Source organism: Bubalus bubalis, chromosome 3, assembly GCF_019923935.1.
Source record: "Bubalus bubalis isolate 160015118507 breed Murrah chromosome 3, NDDB_SH_1, whole genome shotgun sequence".
NCBI classification, from domain to species: domain Eukaryota; kingdom Metazoa; phylum Chordata; class Mammalia; order Artiodactyla; family Bovidae; genus Bubalus; species Bubalus bubalis.
In genome coordinates, this window is record NC_059159.1 from 996278 (window position 1) to 1019145 (window position 22868).

The 22868-nt window shown below is 41.7% G+C and overlaps 1 protein-coding gene and 1 non-coding gene across 12 annotated transcripts in view; both read left to right on the top strand.

The window, feature by feature from the left end:
• The window catches only part of CEP112 (centrosomal protein 112), a 326687-nt gene that overhangs the window by 194673 nt on the left and 109146 nt on the right, over positions 1-22868 (top strand). The gene's annotated exons all lie outside the window — the stretch shown is intronic.
• TRNAS-GGA lies at positions 12116-12187 on the top strand. The gene has a single exon. It is a non-coding gene; the product is annotated as a tRNA-Ser (tRNA).

Here is a 22868-nt window from a genome sequence, read left to right on the forward strand (position 1 = left end):
ATTAAAAATAGAACTGCAGTGTGATCCAGCAGTTCCACTTCTGGGCATATTTCTGAAGGAAACAAACTCACGATCCTCAAGAGGTATCAGCACACCATGTTTATTGCAGCAGTGTAGCCAGGACAGGGAGACAGCCTGTGTCCATCAATGGCAGAATGAATTAAGAATATATAAATATATTTCACGGTATATACATACATCAAACCATTGTGATGTACACTTTAAACTTACTCCTTGGGAGAAGGCAAGGGTGGGATGATTTGAGAGAATAACATTGACGTGCACATTACCACTTCCCTTGTGGCTCAGCTGGTAAAGAACCCGCCTGTGATGCAGGAGACCCCGGTTTGATTCCTGGGTCAAGAAATTCCCCTGGAGAAAGGATGGTCTACCCACTCCAGTATTCTGGCCTGGAGAATTCCATGGACAGAGGAGCCTGGCGGGCTACAGTCCATGGGGTTGCAAAGAGTCAGATATGACTGAGCAACTTCCACTTTTCATTTTAATGTACATTAAGAGTTCCAGAAAAACATCTATTTCTGCTTTATTGACAATGTCAAAGCCTTTGTGTGGATCACAAGAAACTGGAAAATTCTGAAAGAGATGGGAATACCAGACCACCTGATCTGCCTCTTGAGAAATCTGTATGCAGGTCAGGAAGCAACAGTTAGAACTGGACATGGAACAACAGACTGGTTCCAAATAGGAAAAGGAGGACATTAAGGCTGTATATTGTCACCCTGTTTATTTAACTTCTATGCAGAGTACATCATGAGAAACGCTGGACTGGAAGAAACACAAGCTGGAATCAAGATTGCCAGGAGAAATATCAATAACCTCAGATATGCAGATGACACCACCCTTATGGCAGAAAGTGAAGAGGAACTAAAAAGCCTCTTGATGAAGGTGAAAGTGGAGAGTGAAAAAGTTGGCTTAAAGCTCAACATTCAGAGAACGAAGATCATGGCATCCGGTCCATTACTTCATGGGAAATAGATGGGGAAACAGTGGAAACAGTGTCAGACTTTATTTTTGGGGGCTCCAGGATCACTGCAGATGGTGACTGCAGCCATGAAATTAAAAGACACTTACTCCTTGGAAGGAAAGTTATGACCAACCTAGATAGCATATTGAAAAGCAGAGACATTACTTTGCCAACAAAGGTCCATCTAGTCAAGGCTATGATTTTTCCTGTGGTCATGTAGGGATGTGAGAGTTGGACTGTGAAGAAGGCTGAGCGCCGAAGAATTGATGCTTTTGAACTGTGGTGTTGGAGAAGAGTCTTGAGAGTCCCTTGGACTGCAAGGAGATCCAACCAGTCCATTCTGAAGGAGATCAGCCCTGGGATTTCTTTGGAAAGAATGATGCTGAAGCTGAAACTCCAGTACTTTGGCCACCTCATGCGAAGAGTTGACTCATTGCAAAGACTCTGATGCTGGGAGGGATTGGGGGCAGGAGGAGAAGGGGACGACAGAGGATGAGATGGCTGGATGGCATCACTGACTCGATGGACGTGAGTCTGAGTGAACTCCAGGAGTTGGTGATGGACAGGGAGGCCTGGCGTGCTGTGATTCATGGGGTCGCAAAGAGTCGGACACGACTGAGCGACTGATCTGATCTGATCTGACCATGTGTAAAATAGATGGCCAGTGCAAGTTCAGTGCATGATGCAGGGCACCCAAAGCCAGTGCTCTGGGACAACCCAGACCAGTGGGGTGAGGAAGGAGGTGGGAGAGGGGTTCAAGATGGGGGGGAGCATATGTATGCGTGTGGCTGATTCACAATGATGTATGGCAAAAATCATCACAATACTACAAAGTAATTGTTCTCCAGGTAAAATAAATAAATTATTTAAAATAGCCTGATTTTTCTTTTTCTATTTTCTTAAATGAAAATCTTTGTTTTCTGAGGTGTTGCGTTGAAACAGATGCACAAAAGGTTTGGACAAATTCGTAACTAGTTAGTTCATGTGTGCCTGCTCAGTCGCTCAGTTGTATCCAACTCTTTGCTACCCCATGGACTGTAGCCCACCAGGCTCCTCTGTCCGTGGGACTTTTCAGGCAAGAATATAAGAGTGAGTTGCCATTTCCTCCTCCAGGGGATCTTCCTGACCCAGGGATCGAGTGTCTTCTGCATCACAGGCAGATTCTTTGCCTGCTGAGCCATCAGGGAAGCCAGTTAGTTTATAAGGCATTTATTCAGAGAAATTTAGAGTTAGTCAGAAGACATTTCCAATTTGTTGCTGATGTTTTCGAATCCATTTATCTTGGGTCTGTAAAACAGCTCATGGTAACATCATTTTCTGTGTTCTTACAAGAGTGGTCAGTGAAGTATTTCTATCATTAGTGCACCCAGAGTTCTACATTTTAGAATTAAGAAGACAAGGATACACATCAGTTGGAGAAATAGTTGGGATGAATAACTTAAGATCACGTTTTTCTGATATGAAATTGAAGCACAGAACACAGGCATCGTCTCGTCAATGTAGAAAGTGCTCTAGATGGGCCCCAGCGCAGAGTGGTCAGCGCTGTAGTGAGCTGGAGATACAAAATCGAAGCAGAAGGACTAATAAGAATGCTCTGAGAACTAGAAACTGCATGGGAAACTGAAGGGTTAGTGGAGATAAATAGAGGACTGATTGAGGCCAGGCTTTCTCAATAAATCTTAAAAATCTTGTTGACATGTAATTTCATGATGCAATAAAATTTGAGGTGAGAAGCAAAATACCAGACTGTCATAAAATATTATTATTTCAGATGGGTAATTTGCCAGTGCACGGGAAACCACTCCATTCGGAGACTCCAGCGGGTGCTTTTTCCCACTAGTGTTATGTTAGATTTCTTTAGCATTGACATATTAGTTGAACCTTTTTTATTGATCCAGGCGGCAACTGTTTGAAATATAAAATAAAATAAATAGTGGTCATTGAATTAAACACTTACGTGCCGCAGTCGCTTGAGTCTGAGCCTCTGTGTGACATTTCTGTGCGAGAAGCTTCAGTTAACCTGTGTCAGGGGCAGATGAGGACTTCCCGGGGGCCAGGGGGCCATCACGATTGCTGCTGCAAGGTTTGTGAGCTTACAGCGGGCAGCTTAACCCGGTCTTCTAGAACACGGGCTTCATCACTTTAATGGAAAAGATAATATGTGTATATGTTTTGTAAGGATTCCAAAGAAACCTGTGACACTGTGTGCACAATCCTGAAGCGCACAGAGCACTCTGCACACGGGCGCACTCCGCGATTCTCTGAAATGTAGGCTGGACACGCAGCGTTGGTGTCGCGCACAGCATCTGCATTAGCAGCACCCCCTTTACCATCGCGTTCAGTCTTCATCACGCAGAACTAGGGAGTTTCTTTCCTGTGACTTGCAAAATTGATATATGGCAGATACCAGCATTCAAGGCCTCTCGTACTGAAGAGAGAAAAAACACTTTCAGTTTCTGCTAACAAAAGTAACATGTACTTTCTGATTTCTTTGATCACATTTTCAGTTAAGTTTCTGCCTCCTTATTGGCTGCTTTGCTTTGGAACTGCAGAGAAGAAAATTAAGGTCATAAATAGAGTTCTGTATCCATAGCAACATGTATTTCTCTTTCAACACTTTGCAGGTATTTCTTTTTATCCTAATACTTTCTTAGGGATTGCTGGTTTCTTAGGGGGATAAATGACTCAATAAATGGTCTGAGAATAAATCTAGTGTTTTCCATATTCTGGAAGATACAGAGGAAGCAGACCAGAAACCCAGGTAACTAGGTATTAATATGGACAGTTAAGTTATTAGGAGGGTCAGAAACTTAGGCCGGTCAGTTTTATGAGAATGAAGTCAGGTCAAGAGGTCAGGAAAAGGTCTTCACGAATCAAGGTAGTAGAACAGGTAACAGAGATAAACAGGGTGAGGTCACATAAAGTCAAGAGTCTAATCATGACTGGGATCTGGGGAGTGAGTAGTACCCTCAGTTGGGAGCAGGCCTGAAGTCAGGAACCGAGATCTCAGATTCTACAGCAGACAAGAACCCGAGGTCCGGAGTAACGAGAAGGGTTAGTCAGGCCGCCGGGCCTGGCCGACGTGCAGTGGGAGCCTGCCTTGGAGGCGAGGTCTGCCTTGCGAGAGTCCCCTCGGCGTGCCCTTCCCACCCGGTGCAATCGGTGAGCGCACTGGGCAAGTGGGAGCAGACGGGGGAGAGGACGAAAGGACTTGCTGAACCTTTTAGGTCAATGAAAAGGAAAATGATCTTCTAGCTCATCTGTCTCAAACCCAGTCAGGTGGCTTGTTCTCTCACTGAGCACGTGGTCGGCCACCAGGAGTTCAGCAGGCCTGGGAATCTTAGACACGAACAAGTGGCCTTGTAGGTGGCTCTACGGATGTCTTCGTAACAGAATGGCTTTGGAAGAGCTCTGCCTGAAACTGAACAGAGCAGTTTTGTAAACAAGCCATAAATTTTAAAATACACTGGATGTTGACTATTTATGGGAAAAAATCAATTCACATATTTATCAAAGAAAAGGTTAAGCAAATTGAAACACTTTTATTTTCTTGTTGTTGTTCATCTCTAAATTTACTTACAGCAGCTTTTCCTTTGGGTTTTGATGAGGTATCCATGATGTTGGTCTAGGTAACTTTTGTGCCTCCGTTTCCCTGGTGACTCAGATGGTAAAGCGTCTGCCTGCAATGCGGGAGACCCGGGTTCGATCCCAGGGTCAGGAAGATCCCCTGGAGAAGGAAACGGCAACCCACTCCAGTACTCTTGCCTGGAAAATTCCATGGATGGAGGAGCCTGGTAGGGGTCCATGGGGTCTCAAAGAGTTGGACACAACTGAGTGACTTCACTTTCACTTTTGTTTCTAAGTGTTATAATCAGTGTGCCTGTGGCTGACTGTTAGAATATTTAAGATGCATAATTTAGTCCCATAAGTGTCTAGTCTTACTAGATGCAAGAATATTCTGCTGAAAAGAGTTTAACATTATATTTAGTGAGTGAAGTGAAACTCAGTCGTGTCTGACTCTTTGCAACCCCGTGGACTATATAGTCCATGGAATTCTCCAGGCCAGAAGACTGGAGTGGGTAACCTTTTCCTTCTCCCAGGGATCTTTCCAACCCAGGGACTGAACCCAGGTCTCCCGCATTGCAGATGGATTCTTTACCAGCTGAGCCAAAAGGGAAGCCCATATTTAGTAAGATAAGTCCTTAAAAAAACAGTGATCTAAATCTATAAATCCATTTAAAACCTTTATTTTAATATTATATTGTTTTGAATTCTGTTTCCAATGTCTGTACACTGTTTCCAGCAAATTTGGAAAACTCAGCAGTGGCCACAGGACTGGAAAAAGTCAGTTTTCATTCCAATCCCAAAGAAAGGCAATGCCAAAGAATGCTCAAACTACCGCACAATTGCACTCATCTCACACGCTAGTAAAGTAATGCTTAAAATTCTCCAAGCCAGGCTTCAGCAATACGTGAACCATGAACTTCCTGATGTTCAAGCTGGTTTTAGAAAAGGCAGAGGAACCAGAGATCAAATCGCCAACATCCGCTGGATCATGGAAAAAGCAAGAGAGTTCCAGAAAAACATCCATTTCTGCTTTATTGACTATGCCAAAGCCTTTGACTGTGTGGATCACAATAAACTGTGGAAAATTCTGAAAGAGATGGGAATACCAGACCACCTGATCTGCCTCTTGAGAAATTTGTATGCAGGTCAGGAAGCAACAGTTAGAACTGGACATGGAACAACAGACTGGTTCCAAGTAGGAAAAGGAGTACGTCAAGGCTGTATATTGTCACCCTGCTTATTTAACTTCTATGCAGAGTACATCATGAGAAACGCTGGACTGGGAGAAACACAAGCTGGAATCAAGATTGCCAGGAGAAATATCAATAACCTCAGATATGCAGATGACACCACCCTTATGGCAGAAAGTGAAGAGGAACTAAAAAGCCTCTTGATGAAGGTGAAAGTGGAGAGTGAAAAAGTTGGCTTAAAGCTCAACATTCAGAAAACGAAGATCATGGCATCTGGTCCCATCACTTCATGGGAAATAGATGGGGAAACAGTGGAAACAGTGTCAGACTTAATTTTGGGGGGCTCCAAAATCACTGCAGACGGTGACTGCAGCCATGAAATTAAAAGACACTTACTCCTTGGAAGGAAAGTTATGACCAACCTAGATAGCATATTCAAAAGCAGAGACGTTACTTTGCCAACAAGGTCCATCTAGTCAAGGCTATGGTTTTTCCTGTGGTCATGTATGGATGTGAGAGTTGGACTGTGAAGAAGGCTGAGCGCCAAAGAATTGATGCTTTTGAACTGTGGTGTTGGAGAAGAGTCTTGAGAGTCCCTTGGACTGCAAGGAGATCCAACCAGTCCATTCTGAAGGAGATCAGCCCTGGAATTTCTTTGGAAGGAATGATGCTAAAGCTGAAACTCCAGTACTTTGGCCACGTCATGCGATGAGTTGACTCATTGGAAAAGACTCTGATGCTGGGAGGGATTGGGGGCAGGAGGAGAAGGGGACGACAGAGGATGAGATGGCTGGATGGCATCACTGACTCGATGGACATGAGTCTGAGTGAACTCTGGGGGTTAGTGGAGGACAGGGAGGCCTGGCGTGCTGCGATTCGTGGGGTCGCAAAGAGTCGGACACGACTGAGCAACTGATCTGATCTGATCTGATCTGTACGCTAGTTACTACAGAACTATTTATACCTTTGGAATGTACGCTTGGATATATTTAGGAACGACCTTTTTAATTGAAGCTCAGCTTAAACACACACACACACACACACACACACACACACAAATGTTTGTAATTTTAAACTAAAGAGGGTAAATTATTTAAAAATTAACAAAGATGTATGTTATTATTATAAGCAGAGGCAAATAATACAACCTAGGATTTAGTTAGTGCATTTTTCCTAGCTGTTTGCTTTGGCTTTACCCATACAGTTTCTTTTTATACTAAGTGAATTCATTTTATGAATAGAGAAGCAAAAGCAGCAAGTAACAGCTCATGTACAAAAGTTCAAACTATTTTCAAAAAAAAAGTTCAGACTGTTATAAGTTGTTCTTTACTGTCTCCTGGGATGCCTGTGTGGACAGTGGACTGGTCCAGGATTCTTTCCTGGTGGGGTGGTGAGGAGCGCGGTGACCCCTTTGCTTCTGACCCTCTGCCCCGCACATGACACAGGGCGCTCCATCGCCCAGGAGGCCGCGGGACGGCTGACAGCGCTGGACTTGGGTCTCCAGGCTGCCCTTCCAGGTCGAAGCTGCTGTGCTGCCGTGTGGAGACAGGCACCACCAACGCCTCCGTGGCTTTAAGAGGACACTTACTTTGAGCTTATTTCAGGATTCCTAGAAGTATCACTTCGTGGCAAATATATGGGGGAAAAAGGGGAAAAGTGACAGACTTTATTTTCTTGGGCTCCAAAATCACTGTGGATGGTGACTGCAGCCATGAAATTAAAAGGCGCTTGCTCCTTGGAAGAAAAGCTATGACCAACCTAGACAGCGTATTAAAAAACAGAGACATCACTTTGCCAACAAAGGTCTGTCTAGTCAAAGCTATGGTTTTTCCAGTAGTCATGTATGGATGTGAGACTTGGACCACAAAGAAATCTGAGCGCTGAAGAACTGATGCTTTTAACTGTGACGCTGGGAAACTTTTGGGAGTCCCCTGGACAGTAAGGAGATCAAGCCAGTCCATCCTAAAGGAAATCAGTCCTGAATATTCACTGGGAGGACTGCTGATGAAGCTGAAGCTCTGATGCTTTGGTCGCCTGATGCAAAGAGCCGATTCATTGGAAAAGAGCCTGATGCTGGGAAAGATTGAGGGCAGGAGAAGAGGGCGACAGAAGATGAGGTGGTTGGATGGTGTCATTGACTCAGTGGGTGTGAGTTTGAAGAAACTCTGGGAGTTAGTGAAGGACAGGGAAGCCTGTGTTCCTTCAGCACATGGGGTCGCAAAGAGTCAGACAGAACTGAGTGCTGAACAACAACACGTATTTTCTGCAGTGAGTGAGGAGGACAGGAACACTGAGCTAGAAGTCCTAGTGTTTACATGGCACTGACTTAAAACCTATCTGTGATTTTTCTACTTTAGTTTCTGCATATATTTAAAGAATTGTATGAAGTACCCACAATGCAGTAAAGAACATGTAATCAGGAGAAATGCTGTCAGAGTAATAGTAACGGTAAGAGAGGACCACCAAGCCCAGCTTCAGTCTCCCTTCCATGAGCTTGTGCGAAGTCCAGGTGTCTGTGCTTCACATGGTTAGATTTTCTTGTATTTAATTAAGCAACCCAAACTTGTGAATGGCTTGAGTTAGTGAAGTTGCATGGTTAATAGCACACTGATTCATGCTTTCTGAATGGCAATAGTGTAACATTTGGGCTCTTGTGACCTTACTGCATATAGAATGTTTGGACAGAGAGGCTAAAACAGAACTAGCAGAGAACCTGGGTCAAAGCTCTGCTTTCCTGGAAAAGGAAAGTATGGTAAGTGGAGAAAACGTTGAAAATCTGCCTTCCAGTTACTTGAATGTCACTCTTTATAGACGTTTTGTAGGAAAGACGAATTCAGCCTGAATTTTATTCTTTTTCCAAGGCCAAATAGGTTACCTGTCACTCCTGGAAACTCTGTCAAAAAAATAGCTTCAGGTGCTTCTGGGTGCAGCACACAGCCTCTTCCAGACCCGAGGTCCTCCTGTTCTCAGCCCCGACGCCGCTCAAGCGGGCTGTGAATGACACGTCCACGTTTGTGCTTTTAGACATTGGGTTGCCGTCTCACGATGAGACTGTTAAAAGCGCTACCTGAAAACAGTGTCTTTGTAGTGTCGCCATCCTCAAGGGACTGTTCCCACTTTTATAATTCCATTTGAGTCCAGAAATATATACTTATTTGTATTTGGTGCTTCTGTTCATTATCAATATATTTAATCTATAAAATAAATGCTCATATGCAGTCATTTTAAGTGTAGTGGACATTTTTGTTTGCAAGTTTCCAAAATAGGCCAATGTGATGTGAACTTTTTTCCCCATTTAATTGTAACTTAACCTAAAAGCCAGTTGCTATGGGTTTTCACTCACTTTCCTCAAGACCTATTTTCAAGCAGATGATTTGGGTGGTTCTTTTAGAATGAAACTGGAAATTTTAGCACCAGTTATGAATTTTTAGTAGAATTATCATTACTCACAAGAAACAGATGCAGACATTTGCCAGCTCATAAGACTCATTACACGTTCCACTTCTCCTTTTGAAGTTTTTTCTCCAGATAGACACATAAATTAATGAGTGCTTTACTTTTATATTTTCACCCTATTTCTTGTTTTTCTTTATTCTCTACCCAGAGCACTCTCTTCTTTTGCAGATAAAAACTATATTTCATTTATTGACATAAGCCCTTTGGACTGTGTTCCAAAGCTGAGTATTAATTGTTCTAAAATTTTTTTAATCATTAAATTTTTTCCTGCCCTTCCTATAGATTAGGCTCTGTCTTCTCTTTGTCCATGTAATTTAGTTGTGTCCTGTGATCAAAGATACCACATTTAATTTTGTGTTTGGTATTCCTTCCAGAGCTAAGCTATTCTTATGGAATCTGGGGCAATTTAAACCCCTTTCTCATCTTTACAAGTCGCAGAAGCAATGTTTTTGGTGAAGTGCAAGGTGGGCAGGTAATTGTAACTGCTCGGTCTAACAACTGTAGAATAAGTGTTTTCTTGCAAGGTCAGACTGTCTGTATGCCACGCTTCCTGTGGGAGCTATTTAGAACCAAAGAGGATGTTCTGTTGCATTTTGGTTTTTTAGTTGCTCAATTGTGTCCAACTCTTTGTGACCCCATGGACTGTGCCAGGCTTCCCTGTCCTTCGCTATCTCCTGGAGTTTGCTCAGACTCATGTCCACTGAGTCAATGATGCCATCTAACCATATGATATTTATAAAACGATGTTAGAAGGTTAAAAGACCATAAGCTAAAATAATGTTTTCTTTGAATCTGTCAGCTTAAATCCAAAGACATATTTATTGTGCCCAGCATCATGAAACTAGAGAAATTAAGATGCTTTTCATACATTTACCATTAAAATTTTGCCTTTTCTGGAAGTTCCTGTTCATGTCTTCCCTTGTTTTCCTATTGGATTGTTTTTCTTTATTTATTGATATGCTTTACAAATTCTGGATATTACTCTTCTGTTAATCACATACATCGTGAATCTCCTCTTCCAGGTTTCACTTTATCTTTTCATTAGCTTTGTGGTATCTTTTTATGAATGAAGCTTCTTAATTCTATTCTATCTATTTTATCAGTCTTTTCAAGTCAGTGCCCTTTGCGTTATGCTTAAGAAACCCTTCCTTACCTTGAAATAGAAAGCCGCGTGCCGCGGAATTCCATGGTGACCCAGTGGTTGGGACTTGGTGCTCTTACTGCTGTACCCCAGGTTTAATCCCTGATCAGGGACCTAAGATCCCATGAGCCATAATGCTCTTCCAAAAAAAAAAAAAGGCCATCTCCCATATTTAAAAAGATTTTGTCTTTCACATTTAGTCTTAATCCATTAAGCATTGATTTCTGAAACGATCCTTTGTTGAGATGTAATTTCCATTCCATGTGATTCGCCATGTAAAGTGTACGGTTCAGGGAGTCTTTGTTCTCAGAGCTGTGCAGCCGTCAAGCTTTATCACCTCCTGTCAAAGCTCCGGTAACGGTCACTCTCCACTTTCCCAAACACCGCAGCCCCAGGGAACACCCCAGCCTACATCCCGTCGCTCTGGATTCGCCTGTTCTGGCCGGGTCACCTGGTGGAACCAAACAGCGCGTGCTCTTCTGGGACTGACGCTTTTTTTCAGTGTGTTTTCTAGGTTCTTACATGTTGTTGCATGTATTAGTGCTCAGTTGCATTAACTGCTGAATAACATCCCGCTGTTTGGCTATACTAGGTCTTATTTGTCCCATCAACGGGTGGACGTTTTGCTTCTCTCTCCTTTTTGGCCACTATGAATAATGCTGCTTTGAATATCCTGCACATGCTTTTGTGGGATGTATTTCGTTTCTCTTGGACATGTATCTCAGAATGGGGAGAATTTATTTTTGTCTGTCATATAAGGTGGGGATATGGCATCTTCGTTCCCCAGTTGAATAACTAGTTGTCTCAGCACGGGTTTTAAACCTGTCCGTCACTTCCCCGCTGAACTGCATGGCAGCCCTTTCCCACAGAGCTCCTTTCTGGGCCCCTTGGTCTCTGAGAATACGACCTGTTCATTTCAGTAAGGTTGTTTTAGGTCCTGATATTGGTGTGAATTCCAAACCACCTGTTCTTTTTTAGGAGTAGCATGGTACTGTGTTCATCCCTGTAGCTTTTAGACTCCACATGTCAAGGCTGGAAAGCTTCCCTTGGACCTTCACTTGGACTCGCACTGATGCTGGAGACCACTTTGGGGAGAGCTGATGGCCAGGCTTCACGTCGCTGTTAAGTGTCTCAGGCATTTAGATCTTTAACGTCTTCCAAAAAGGCTGATTGTCTTTTCGTCAGAGTTTTGCCCATCTTACATTTGCTATACATAATTGTAAATAGTGTTTGATCATTTTTTCAGATGTATAAAAATTACAAGCGATTTTTAAACTTTGATCTTTGGTTCAGATGCCTTTCTAAAGTCTCTTTTTATTTCTAGTGACTTGTGCATTCATTGTCCTTTTCCTCAACGATTATAATATCTGTGATTAAAGACAGTTTTTTTTTTTTGCATTTAATTTTTTTTCTTGTCATGCACTTATGAATACAAGTAATGATAGCAGACATTCTTTGCTTCTCCTTGGTTTTAAGAGAGCTATTTTAAAACTTCATTATAAAGAATGATTTAAATTGGCTGGGTTTTGGTAGATATTTTTGTCTGGTTAAGAATGTCTCTTCTATTCCTAGCTTACTAAGAGTTTATATGGTAGAATTTCATCAAATGTTTTTCTGTGTATTAAAGATAATCATAAAGCTTTTTCTTTTAATACATAAAAAGAATAAATCATATTACAGGCTATTGTCTGACAGTAAACGAGCATTATGTCCCATCTAATAGTTTAATGACCTAGTATCATGGCGGAAACAAAGACAATGTTTCTATTTGGGGCTTCCCTGGTGGCTCAGAGGTTAAAGCATCTGCCTGGAATGTGGGAGACCCAGGTTCGATCCCTGGGTTGGGAAGATCCCCTGGAGAAGGAAATGGCACCCCACTCCAGTCCTCTTGCCTGGAGAATCCCATGGAGGGAGGAGCCTGGTAGGCTACAGTCCATGGGGTCGCAAAGAGTCAGACACGACTTAATGTCTTTACTCACTCACACATCATTGGACTCAATTTGCTAATAACTGCTGAGATAGATTGACCTGGATGTTTTTAAGTAATGTTATGCTAGCCTCATAATTTGAGTTGCTGAATAATAATTCTTTTCCTATTCTCTCAAAAAATTAGCAGAAGAGTGAGTTATTTGTTTCTTAAATATTTGGAGGAACTAGCCAATAAAACCATCTGGGCTTGATATTTTATTTCTGGAAAGATTTTTGACTACTATTTAAATTTTTCTAGCGGTGATAGGGTGATTCATATTTTCCAGTTTTTTTCTAGTCAGTTTTGGTAAATTTTTGTAGTTCAAGAATTTTTTTTTTTCATCTAAATCTGATCTTTATTGGCATTTATAGAATTTTATAAATGTTGTACTGCCCTTGCATCCTCTGCAACTTGGTGATGACGTATTTCATTTTTATGCATTATTGGACTTGGCTTGTTAATAATTTATTTAAAATTTTTATATTTGGTTCATGACTGAGTTGGCCAATAGTTTTTATTTCTCTTCCCATTCCCGTCTTCCTTTGGTATCAATATTATGACTTCTGAAATAGTTTCAGTGTATATTTCTCATTTTCTATTCCCTAGAAAAGTTTGTGAAAAATTAGAATGATACATCTCCTAGGTGTTTTTCTAGAAATCACCTATAAAATTATCTGAGCTTAGTGTTTTATTTGTCAGAAGATTCTTAACTATTCTTTCAGTTTCTTTAATTGGAATATTTTAGTTGATAGTTTCTTCATTTTATATTTTCCTAGGAATCTTTTTTACCTAGCATATCTAGTTATTGGCATAATATTTTTATGGCATTATCTTTTTGATCTCTGATGGATCTGTAGTATGTCCTTCTTTAAATGTTATTATCTTTTTTTTCTAGATAACATTGCCATACTTTGTTTTCATTCTCTAACATTTGTTTATTTGTGCCTTATTCCTTGTTTCCTTCATTACTCTTATGAGAAATTGTTCTATCTTGCTAATTTCTTAAATTGGTTGCCTATTTCGCTAAAAATTAGCCTTTTAAAAATAAGTAGCATGTTAAGGCTACTTACTTCCTTTAGTTTCATCCTTCAGGATTTGAAAAGGAAAATTTTCATTATCAGTCATTTTTCAGGATTTAAATGTTACGTATTTATTTGATTAGTGCATTCGTATGTAGGCTTAGTCGTGTTCGACTCTTTGCAACACCATGGGCTGTAGCCCGCCAGGCTCCTCTGTTCATGGAATTTCTCAGGCCAGAATACTGGAGTGGATTGCCATTTCCTTTTCCAGGGGATCTTCCCAATCCAGGGATTAAACCCACATCTCCTGCTTGGCAGGCAGATTCTTTACCACTGTTAACACCAATCAGAATTTAAAAGCCATAAAAATGGATGCAGTGAAATATCTCCCATGCACCCCTGTCAGGACTAACAACCTCATTCCCATCTAACACCAATTTAAATAGTGTGCTGTGTCTCCTTCCAGAGATTAATTATAAGTACTTTTAATTGTTATCCTAACTTCATTTTGAAACCTGAGCTATTTAAGGTATATATTTTAAATATTTGAAGTATATGGGAAATTATTTTGGTTTTGTTGTTTTCATTTTTGTTATTGTTCTTAATTTACTTGCAGTTGCAGTCTTACCAAATAATATCTTGCTGCTGCTAAGTCGCTTCAGTCATGTGCGACTCTGTGCGACCCCATAGATGGCAGCCCACCAGGCTCCCCCGTCCCTGGGCTTCTCCAGGCAAGAACACTGGAGTGGGTTGCCATTTCCTTCTCCAATGCATGAAAGTGAAAAGTTAAAGTGAAATTGCTCAGTCGTGTCCGACTCTCAGTGACCCCATGGAGTGCAGCCTACCAGGCTCCTCCATCCATGGGATCCTCCAGGCAAGAGTACTGGAGTGGGGTGCCATTGCCTTCTCCGAATAATATCTTTGATACCACCAATTTCCTGCAATACATTGACACAGATTTTGCATGTGTGTGTGTGTGTGTGTGTGTGTGTGTGTGTGTGTTTTGATGAACTCTTTTACTGGAATGGTAGATTTGACATTTTCTCCCACAGTTCCCCTGAAGTTGTATATATTTTGAGGTTGTTTTACACATGTGTGCAGACTTAGATGTGTCCCGCTGGTGACTGACATAAAAAAGTCATTTGGTGACACTCTATTTTAAAAATGCCTTTCATTAATATTTTACGGGTATAACTTTTTTCATCTAGTTACTTTCAGTCTCTTCATGACTTTGGTGTGTCTCATAAAAAACATGGATGAATTTTGACGTTAAAAAATTTAAACTGTTGCGTTATTTGAACTAGTAATTCTGGTCCATTTATTTGTGTTTTGATTATTAATATACCATCTTACTTTTTTTTTGTATTCCCCACCTTTTCCTATCCTCTTTTTGTCCTGATTTTGAAAATAGCCTAATTTAAAGACTTGTGGAGAAATTGAGAGGGTGATGTAGAGAGCTCTCAGTGACCTCACACTCCATCCCCCCTGTTATTAACATCTTACACTGAAGGGCGCTTCCAGTTTTGCACCAAGATTAATTTGTTGTTGTTCAGTTGCTCAGTTGTGTTTGACTGTTTGTGACCATGGACTGCAGTTTGACAGGCTTCCCTGCCCTTCACCATATCAAGGAGCTTGCTCAAACTCATGTCCATTGAGTCGGTGATGCCATCCAACCATCTCGTCCTCTGTCGCCCCCTTGTCCTCCTGTCTTTAATCTTTCCCAGCATCAGGGTCTTTTCTAATGAGTTGGCTCTTCACATCAGGTGGCCAAAGTATCGGAGCTTCAGCTTCAGCATCAGTCCTTCCAATGAGTATTCAGTTCTGATTTCCTTTAGGATTGACTGGTTGGAGCTCCTTGCTGTTCAAGGGACTCTCAAGAGTCTTCTCTAACACCACAGTTTAAAAACATCAATTGTTCCACATTCAGACTTCTTTATGGTCTAACAACTCTCACATGACTACTGGAAAAACCATATCTTTGACTATACTTCAGCAAAGTGATGTCTCTGCTTTTTAATATGCTGCGTAGGTTTGTTATAGCTTTTCTTCCAGGGAGCCTGCTGCAGGGTCACGGGCACTACCTGCAGAGTCCTGGGGGTTGGAGCATGCTAGCAGAAATCCTTTTGGAGGAGGTGGGAACACAGCCCCATCCATCAGCAGAAAATTGGATTAAAGATTTACTGAGCATAGCCTTAGTTTGAGCATTTTGGGCCCTGCCTTTCTTTGGGATTGGAATGAAAACTGACCTTTTCCAGTCCTGTGGCCACTGCTGAGATTCCTGAATTTGCTGACATATTGAGTGCAGCACTTTCACAGCATCATCTTTCAGGATTTGGAATAGCTCAACTGGAATTCCATCACCTCCACTAGCTTTGTTCATAGTGATGCTTCCTAAGGCCAACTTGACTTCACATTCCAGGGTGTCTGGCTCTAGGTAAGTGATCACACCATTGTGATTATCTGGGTCGTGAAGATCTTTTTTGTACAGTTCTTCTGTGTATGCTTGCCACCTGTTCTTAATATCTTCTGCTTCTGTTAGGTCCATACCATTTCTCTCCTTTATTGAGCCCATCTTTGCATGAAATGTTCCCTTGGTATCTCTAATTTTCTTGAAGAGATCTCTAGTCTTCCTAATTCTATAGTTTTCCTCTATTTCTTTGCATTGATCACTGAGGAAGGCTTTCTTATCTCTCCTTGCTATACTTTGGAACTCTGCATTCAAATGGGTATATCTTTCCTTTTCTCCTTTGCTTTTCACTTCTCTTCTTTTCACAGCTATTTGTAAGGTCTTCCCAGACAGCCATTTTGCTCTTTTGCATTTCTTTTTCATGGGGATGGTCTTGATCCCTGACTCCTGTACAATGTCACGAACCTCCTTCCATAGTTCATCAGGCACTCTTTCTATCAGATCTAGGCCCCTAAATCTATTTCTCACTTCCACTGTATAATCATAAGGGATTTGATTTAGGTCATACCTGAGTGGTCTACTGGTTTTCCCCACTTTCTTCAATTTAAGTCTGAATTTGGCAATAAGGAGTTAATGATCTGAGCCACAGTCAGCTCCTGGTCTTGTTTTTGCTGACTGTATAGAGCTTCTCCATCTTTGGCTGCAAAGAATATAATTAATCTGATTTCAGTGTTGACCATCTGGTGATGTCATGTGTAGAGTCTTCTCTTGTGTTGTTGGAAGAGGGTGTTTGCTATGACCAGTGTGTTCTCTTGGCAAAACTCTATTAGCCTTTGCCCTGCTTCATTCCATATTCCAAGGCCAAATTTGCCTGTTCCTCCAGGTGTTTCTTGACTTCCTACTTTTGCATTCCAGTCCCCTGTAATGAAAAGGACATCTTTTTGGGGTCGTGAACTTCCAGATGTTCAAGCTGGTTTTAGAAAAGGCAGAGGAACCAGAGATCAAATTGCCAACATCTGCTGGATCATTGAAAAAGCAAGAGAGTTCTAGAAAAACATCTATTTCTGCTTTGTTGACTATGCCAAAGCCTTTGACTGTGTGGATCATAATAAACTGTGGAAGATTCTGAAAGAGATGGGAATACCAGACCACCTGACCTGCCTCTTGAGAAACCTATATGCAGGTCAGGAAACAACAGTTAGAACTGGACATGGAACAACAGACTGGCTCCAAATAGGGAAAGGAGTACGTCAAGGCTATATATTGTCACCCTGCTTATTTAACTTCTATGCAGAGTACATCATGAGAAACACTGGGCTGGAAGAAGCACAAGCTGGAATCAAGATTGCTGGGAGAAATATCAATAACCTCAGATATGCAGATGACACCACCCTTATGGCAGAAAGTGAAGCACTAAAGAGCCTCTTGATGAAAGTGAAAGAGGAGAATGAAAAAGTTGGCTTAAAACTCAACCTTCAGAAAACTAAGATCATGGCGTCCGGTCCCATCAGTACAGTTCAGTTCAGTCGCTCAGTCGTGTCCGACTCTTTGCGACCCCATGAATCGCAGCACGCCAGGCCTCCTGTCCATCACCAATCCTGGAGTTCACTCAAACTCATGTCCATCAAGTCAGTGTTGCCATCCAGCCATCTCATCCTCTGTCGTCCCCTACTCCTCCTGCCCCCAATCCCTCCCAGCATCAGAGTCTTTTCCAATGAGTCAACTCTTCACATGAGGTGGCCAAAGTATTGAAGTTTCAGCTTTAGCATCAGTCCTTCCAATGAACACCCAGGGCTGATCTCCTTTAGAATGGACTGACTGGATCTCCTTGCAGTCCAAGGGACTCTCAAGACTCTTCTTCAACACCACAGTTCAAAAGCATCAATTCTTCATCACAGCTTTCTTCACAATCCAACTCTCACATCCATACATGACCACTGGAAAAACCATAGCCTTGACTAGACGGACCTTTGTTGGCAACGTAATGTCTCTGCTTTCGAATATGCTATCTGGGTTGGTCATAACTTTCCTTCCAAGCAGTAAGCGTCTTTTAATTTCATGACTGCAATCACCATCTGCAGTGATTTTCGGAGCCCCCCAAAATAAAGTCTGACGCTGTTTCCACTGTTTCCCCATCTATTTCCCATGAAGTGATGGGACCAGATGCCATGATCTTCGTTTTCTGAATGTTGAGCTTTAAGCCAACTTTTTCACTCTCCTCTTTCACTTTCATTAAGAAGCTTTTTAGTTCCTCTTCACTTTCTGCCATGAGGGTGGTGTCATCTGCATATCTGCGGTCATTGATATTTCTCCCGGCAATCTTGATTCCAGCTTGTGCTTCTTCCAGCCCAGCATTTCTCATGATGTACTCTGCATAGACGTTAAATAAGCAGGATGACAATATACAGCCTTGATGTACTCCTTTCCTGATTTGGAACCAGTCTGTTGTTCCATGTCCAGTTTTAACTTGCTTCCTGTCTAGTCCCATCACTTCATGGGGAAACAGTGGCTGACTTTATATTTTGGGGCTCCAGAATCACTGCAGATGGTGATTGCAGCCATGAAATTAAAAGATTCTTACTCTTTGGAAGGAAAGTTATGACTAACCTAGACAGCATATTAAAAGCAGAGACATTACTTTGTCAACCAAGTCCATCTAGTCAAGGCTATGGTTTTTCCAGTAGTCATGTACGGATGTGAGAGTTGGACTATAAAGAAAGCTGAGTGCTGAAGAATTGATGCTTTTGAACTGTTGTGTTGGAGAAGACTCTTGAGAGTCCCTTGGACTGCAAGGAGATCCAACCAGTCCATCCTAAAGGAAATCAGTCCTGGATGTTCACTGGAAGGACTGATATTGAAGCTGAAAGTCCAATACTTTGGCCACCTGATGCGAAGAGCTGACTTATTTGAAAAGACCCTGATGCTGGGAGGGATTGGGGGCAGGAGGAGAAGGGGACGACAGAGGATGAGATGGCTGGATGGCATCACTGACTTGATGAACATGAGTTTGAGTGAACTCCGGGAATTGGTGATGGACAGGGAGGCCTGGCGTGCTGCGGTTCATGGGGTCAAAAAGAGTCAGACACGACTGAGCAACTGAACAGAAACTGAGCATGGCCTTGCCCACCAGAACAAGACTCAGTTTTCTCCATAGCCAGTTCCTCCCATCAGGAAGCTTCCACAAGCCTCTTATCCACCAGAGCGCAAAGAATGAAAACCACAATCACAGAAAACTAATCAAGCTGATAACATGGATCATAGCCTTGTCTAACTCATTGAAACTATGAGGCACGCCATGTAGGGCCACCCAAAACGGATGGGTCATGGTGGAGAGTTCTGACAAAACGTGGTACACTGGAAAAGGGAATGGCAAACCACTTCAGCATTCTTGCCTTGAGAACCCCATGAACAGTTTGAAAAGGCATAAAGATATGACCAATATTAATACATCATCATTAACTGAAATCCACACCTTCCTAAGGTTTCCTTAATCTTTACCTAATGTGTTTCTCTGTTCCAAGATTGCATCCAGAATGTCACATTAATTTTAGTTATCATGTCTCCCTAGTCTCCTCTTTGCTGGAATAATTTGTCAGATTTTCCTTATTTCTGATGATCTTGACAGTTTTGAGGAGTGTCTGTTAGGTATTTGTGGAGTGTGCCTCTATGGTAATGTGGAATTCTTCTGCAAGAAACATTGATCTCTTTCCTGTCATTTATCAATGGAATCATTTGTACCCATGTGGGTCCACATGGTGGGGCCCAGTACAGATTTCTCGGGTGGTCCAGCCCCAGCGCTGGGGGCTCTCCCACTGGCCCAACCCTTAGATCTGCCTCTGTCAGTGTGACTTCCCCTCTCCCAGTGCACCAGGCTGTCCCCGGAATCGCTCAGGGATGTCCTGCCATCTGTCCCAGGACCACTGGCTCCTTTCACTGGGGCGTGGTGCGAGAAAACAATATCTGGGACTTCGTGTGCTTGCTGCTTCTGGGATGTCCCTTGCCGAGTGTCCTCTGTTCTCCCTGCTCGGCTCTCGTCTTGTGCTGTGCCACGGGTCTTTTATTAAGATTTCCTCCTGGTTCACCACTCTCACTTCTGCTATGTTTAAGCCCCCTTAACTCACACATTGTATCTTTTACACAGAATATTTAGTTTTGGCAATTGTGTTTGGTTCTTTGTCCAATCTGGTCATTTTTGTTTAATCTCTTCTGGTTTACTCATTTTGTGACTCTACCCTTTGTTTCTTTAAACAGTTAATACATGTTTATATTCTTTTTCTGATATCTGAATGCTTGCTCATGGAAATCTGTTTCTGTTGACTAACCAGTGGTGGTTTGGGGAGGCGGGGGGACTTGGTGATTTTTTTTTTTTATTAGGAGCTTGTTTTTGGTTTATCTTAATTTGTGGGAAACCTGGAGACATTAAGCTTAGAAATCCTTCAATAACTGCACCAAATTCCTCTTTTCTGAGTCTCCTCTCTTCCTTTTTAATGCTGTTTCTCTTCTTCCTGTGGCTCATTATTTCTGCCTGAAACATCCTATATCTACCTCTGTCTCCAGATGCTACTGTCTTTTCTCTTAAGGTCCATCTCAGATGCTTAGGTTTTATTCAATTTTCCAGAATTCTTCTGAGCTCAAATAACCTCTCCCACTCTGACCTCTTATGGCCCTTTGTCTTCTCTTATGGCTCTTATGGTATGTGTGTTGTGTGTGTGTGTGTGTTATGTGTGTGTGTTGTGTCTGTGTGGTTTGTGTGTGGTGTATGTGTGTTTTGTGTGTGTTGTGTGTGTTATATGTGTTATGTGTGTTGTGTGTGTTATGTGTGTGTTGTGTGTGTTGTGTGTGTATTATATGTGTTATGTGTGTATGTGTGTGTGTTGTGTGTGTTTTATGTGTGTGGGTGTTGTGTGTGTTATGTGTATTATGTGTGTATGTGTTGTGTGTGTGTTTTTGTGTGTGGTGTGTATGTGTGGTGTATGTGTGTTATGTGTGGGTGTGTTGTGTGTGTGTTACGTGTGGTGTGTGTGTGTGTGTGGTGTATGTGTGTTGTGTGTGTTATATGTGTCTGTTGTGTGTGTTATGTGTGTGTTGTATGTGTTATGTGTGTGTTGTGTGTGTATGTGTGTGTGTTGTTTATGTGTTATGTGTGTGGGTTATGTGTGTGGTGTGTGTGTGTGGTGTGTGTGTGTGTTATGTGTGGTGTGTGTGTGTTATGTGTGTGTGTTATGTGTGTGTGTTCTGTGTGTATTATATGTGTTATGTGTGTATGTGTATTGTGTGCATTATGTGTGTGTTGTGTGTGTGTGTGTGGTGTGTGTGGTATGTGTGGTGTGTGTGGTGTGTGTGTGTGGTATATGTGTGGTGTGTGTGTGTGTTATGTGTGGTGTGTGTGTGTGGTGTATGTGTGTTATGTGTGTGTGTTGTGTGTGTGTTATATGTGTTATGTGTGTATGTGTGTGTGTTATGTGTGGTGTGTGTGGTGTATGTGTGTTGTGTGTGTATTATATGTTATGTGTGTATGTGTGTGAGTTATGTGTATTATGTGTGTATGCGTTGTGTGTGTGTTTGTATGTGTTATGTGTGGTGTGTATGTGTGTTATGTGTGTGGTGTGTGTGTTATGTGTGTATTATATGTGTTATGTGTGTATGTGTATGTGTATTGTGTGTTATGTGTGTGTATTATGTGTTGTGTGTGTGTGTGTGTGTATGTGGTATGTGTGGTGTGTGTGTGGTGTATGTGTGTTGTGTGTGTGTGGTATGTGTGGTGTGTGTGTGTGGTGTGTGTGGTATGTGTGTGTGGTGTGTGTGTGGTGTGTGTGTGTTGTACGTGTGTATGTGTGGTGTGTGTATGTGTGTGTTGTGTGTGTGTGTGTGGTATGTGTGGTGTGTGTGTGGTATGTGTGGTGTGTGTGTGTGGTGTATGTGTGTTGTGTGTGTGTGTGTGTGTGTTCATGTACACGTATGTGTAGCTTATGTAGTGTAGTCTAAAGTCTTTTAGGGAAAATGCTTTTCTGGAAGTCTCTTGTCACAGTGGCTTCTACACCGTAAGTCTTAATAAATACTGACTTATGTATAGTTATAGATTAACACCTCAGCCTGTGGTGATGATTGCCCATAAACTCTATGAAATGTATGAAAGTGACTTCATGTATCAAGAAGTTGTTAATGTGTTGTTATTCCAAAAGTGCTCGTAGAATACTTCTTCAACTTTGAAAATAATCAAAATGATAGCTTCTTAACTACGGACATGTCCTCAATTTAAATATTAATGTATTTTTCTTTCACAAAGAGCATTTAAAATGTTTACTTGGGATGATAGTCCTGAGAATCCATAATCATTTATGAGATGATAATAAGCCTGCCACTTCTTTTGCCAGAACCTTTCAGATTCAGTGTGGTTTCAAGAGCCATTAGCTTTCTGAGGAAACTGGTCTGTGTTGTTGGAAGGTTTTTGTAATTAATTTTTTATCATGGTAAAATACACATAATATAAAATTTGCCATCTTAACCATTTTTAGGTGTGCAGGCCAGTGATATTAAATACATTCAACCTTGTATGTGACCGTCATCACCGTCTATCACATAACTCTTTTCATCTTGTAAAACTGAAACTGTCTCCATTAAAACAATAACTCTCCTTTCTTCACCCACGGACCCTGACAATCGCCATATACTACTCTGTGTGGTTTTGACTCTTCTAAGTACCTCACATAAGAAAAATCACACAGCCTTTGTCTTCTGGCTTATTTCACTTAGCATCATGTCCTCAAGATTCATATGCGTTGTAGGATATTGCAGGCTTTCCTTCCTCTCCAAGGCTGAATACACTATCATTGTGTGTATGAACCACACTTCGCTTACCCATTTATGTATCAGTGGACACTGGGGTTGCTTCCATGTTTTCTGGTCTGTATGTTTTTGAACTGTTATTTAAGAGTCAGGTTAACTAAAAGTTGTCCTTATGGTTTGTCTCTTAGAGTCACAGCCTTTAGTAATTTTTGAATTTTAAAATAATTCTGCTCTTTTATGTCAGTCACATAGGTGAAGTTTTATAGCTTACTATTTATAATATTAAAGAAAAATGAACACATCTATTCCAGATTGAGCTTGTCAGTTTCCTCACTCTAGTTATCAGCA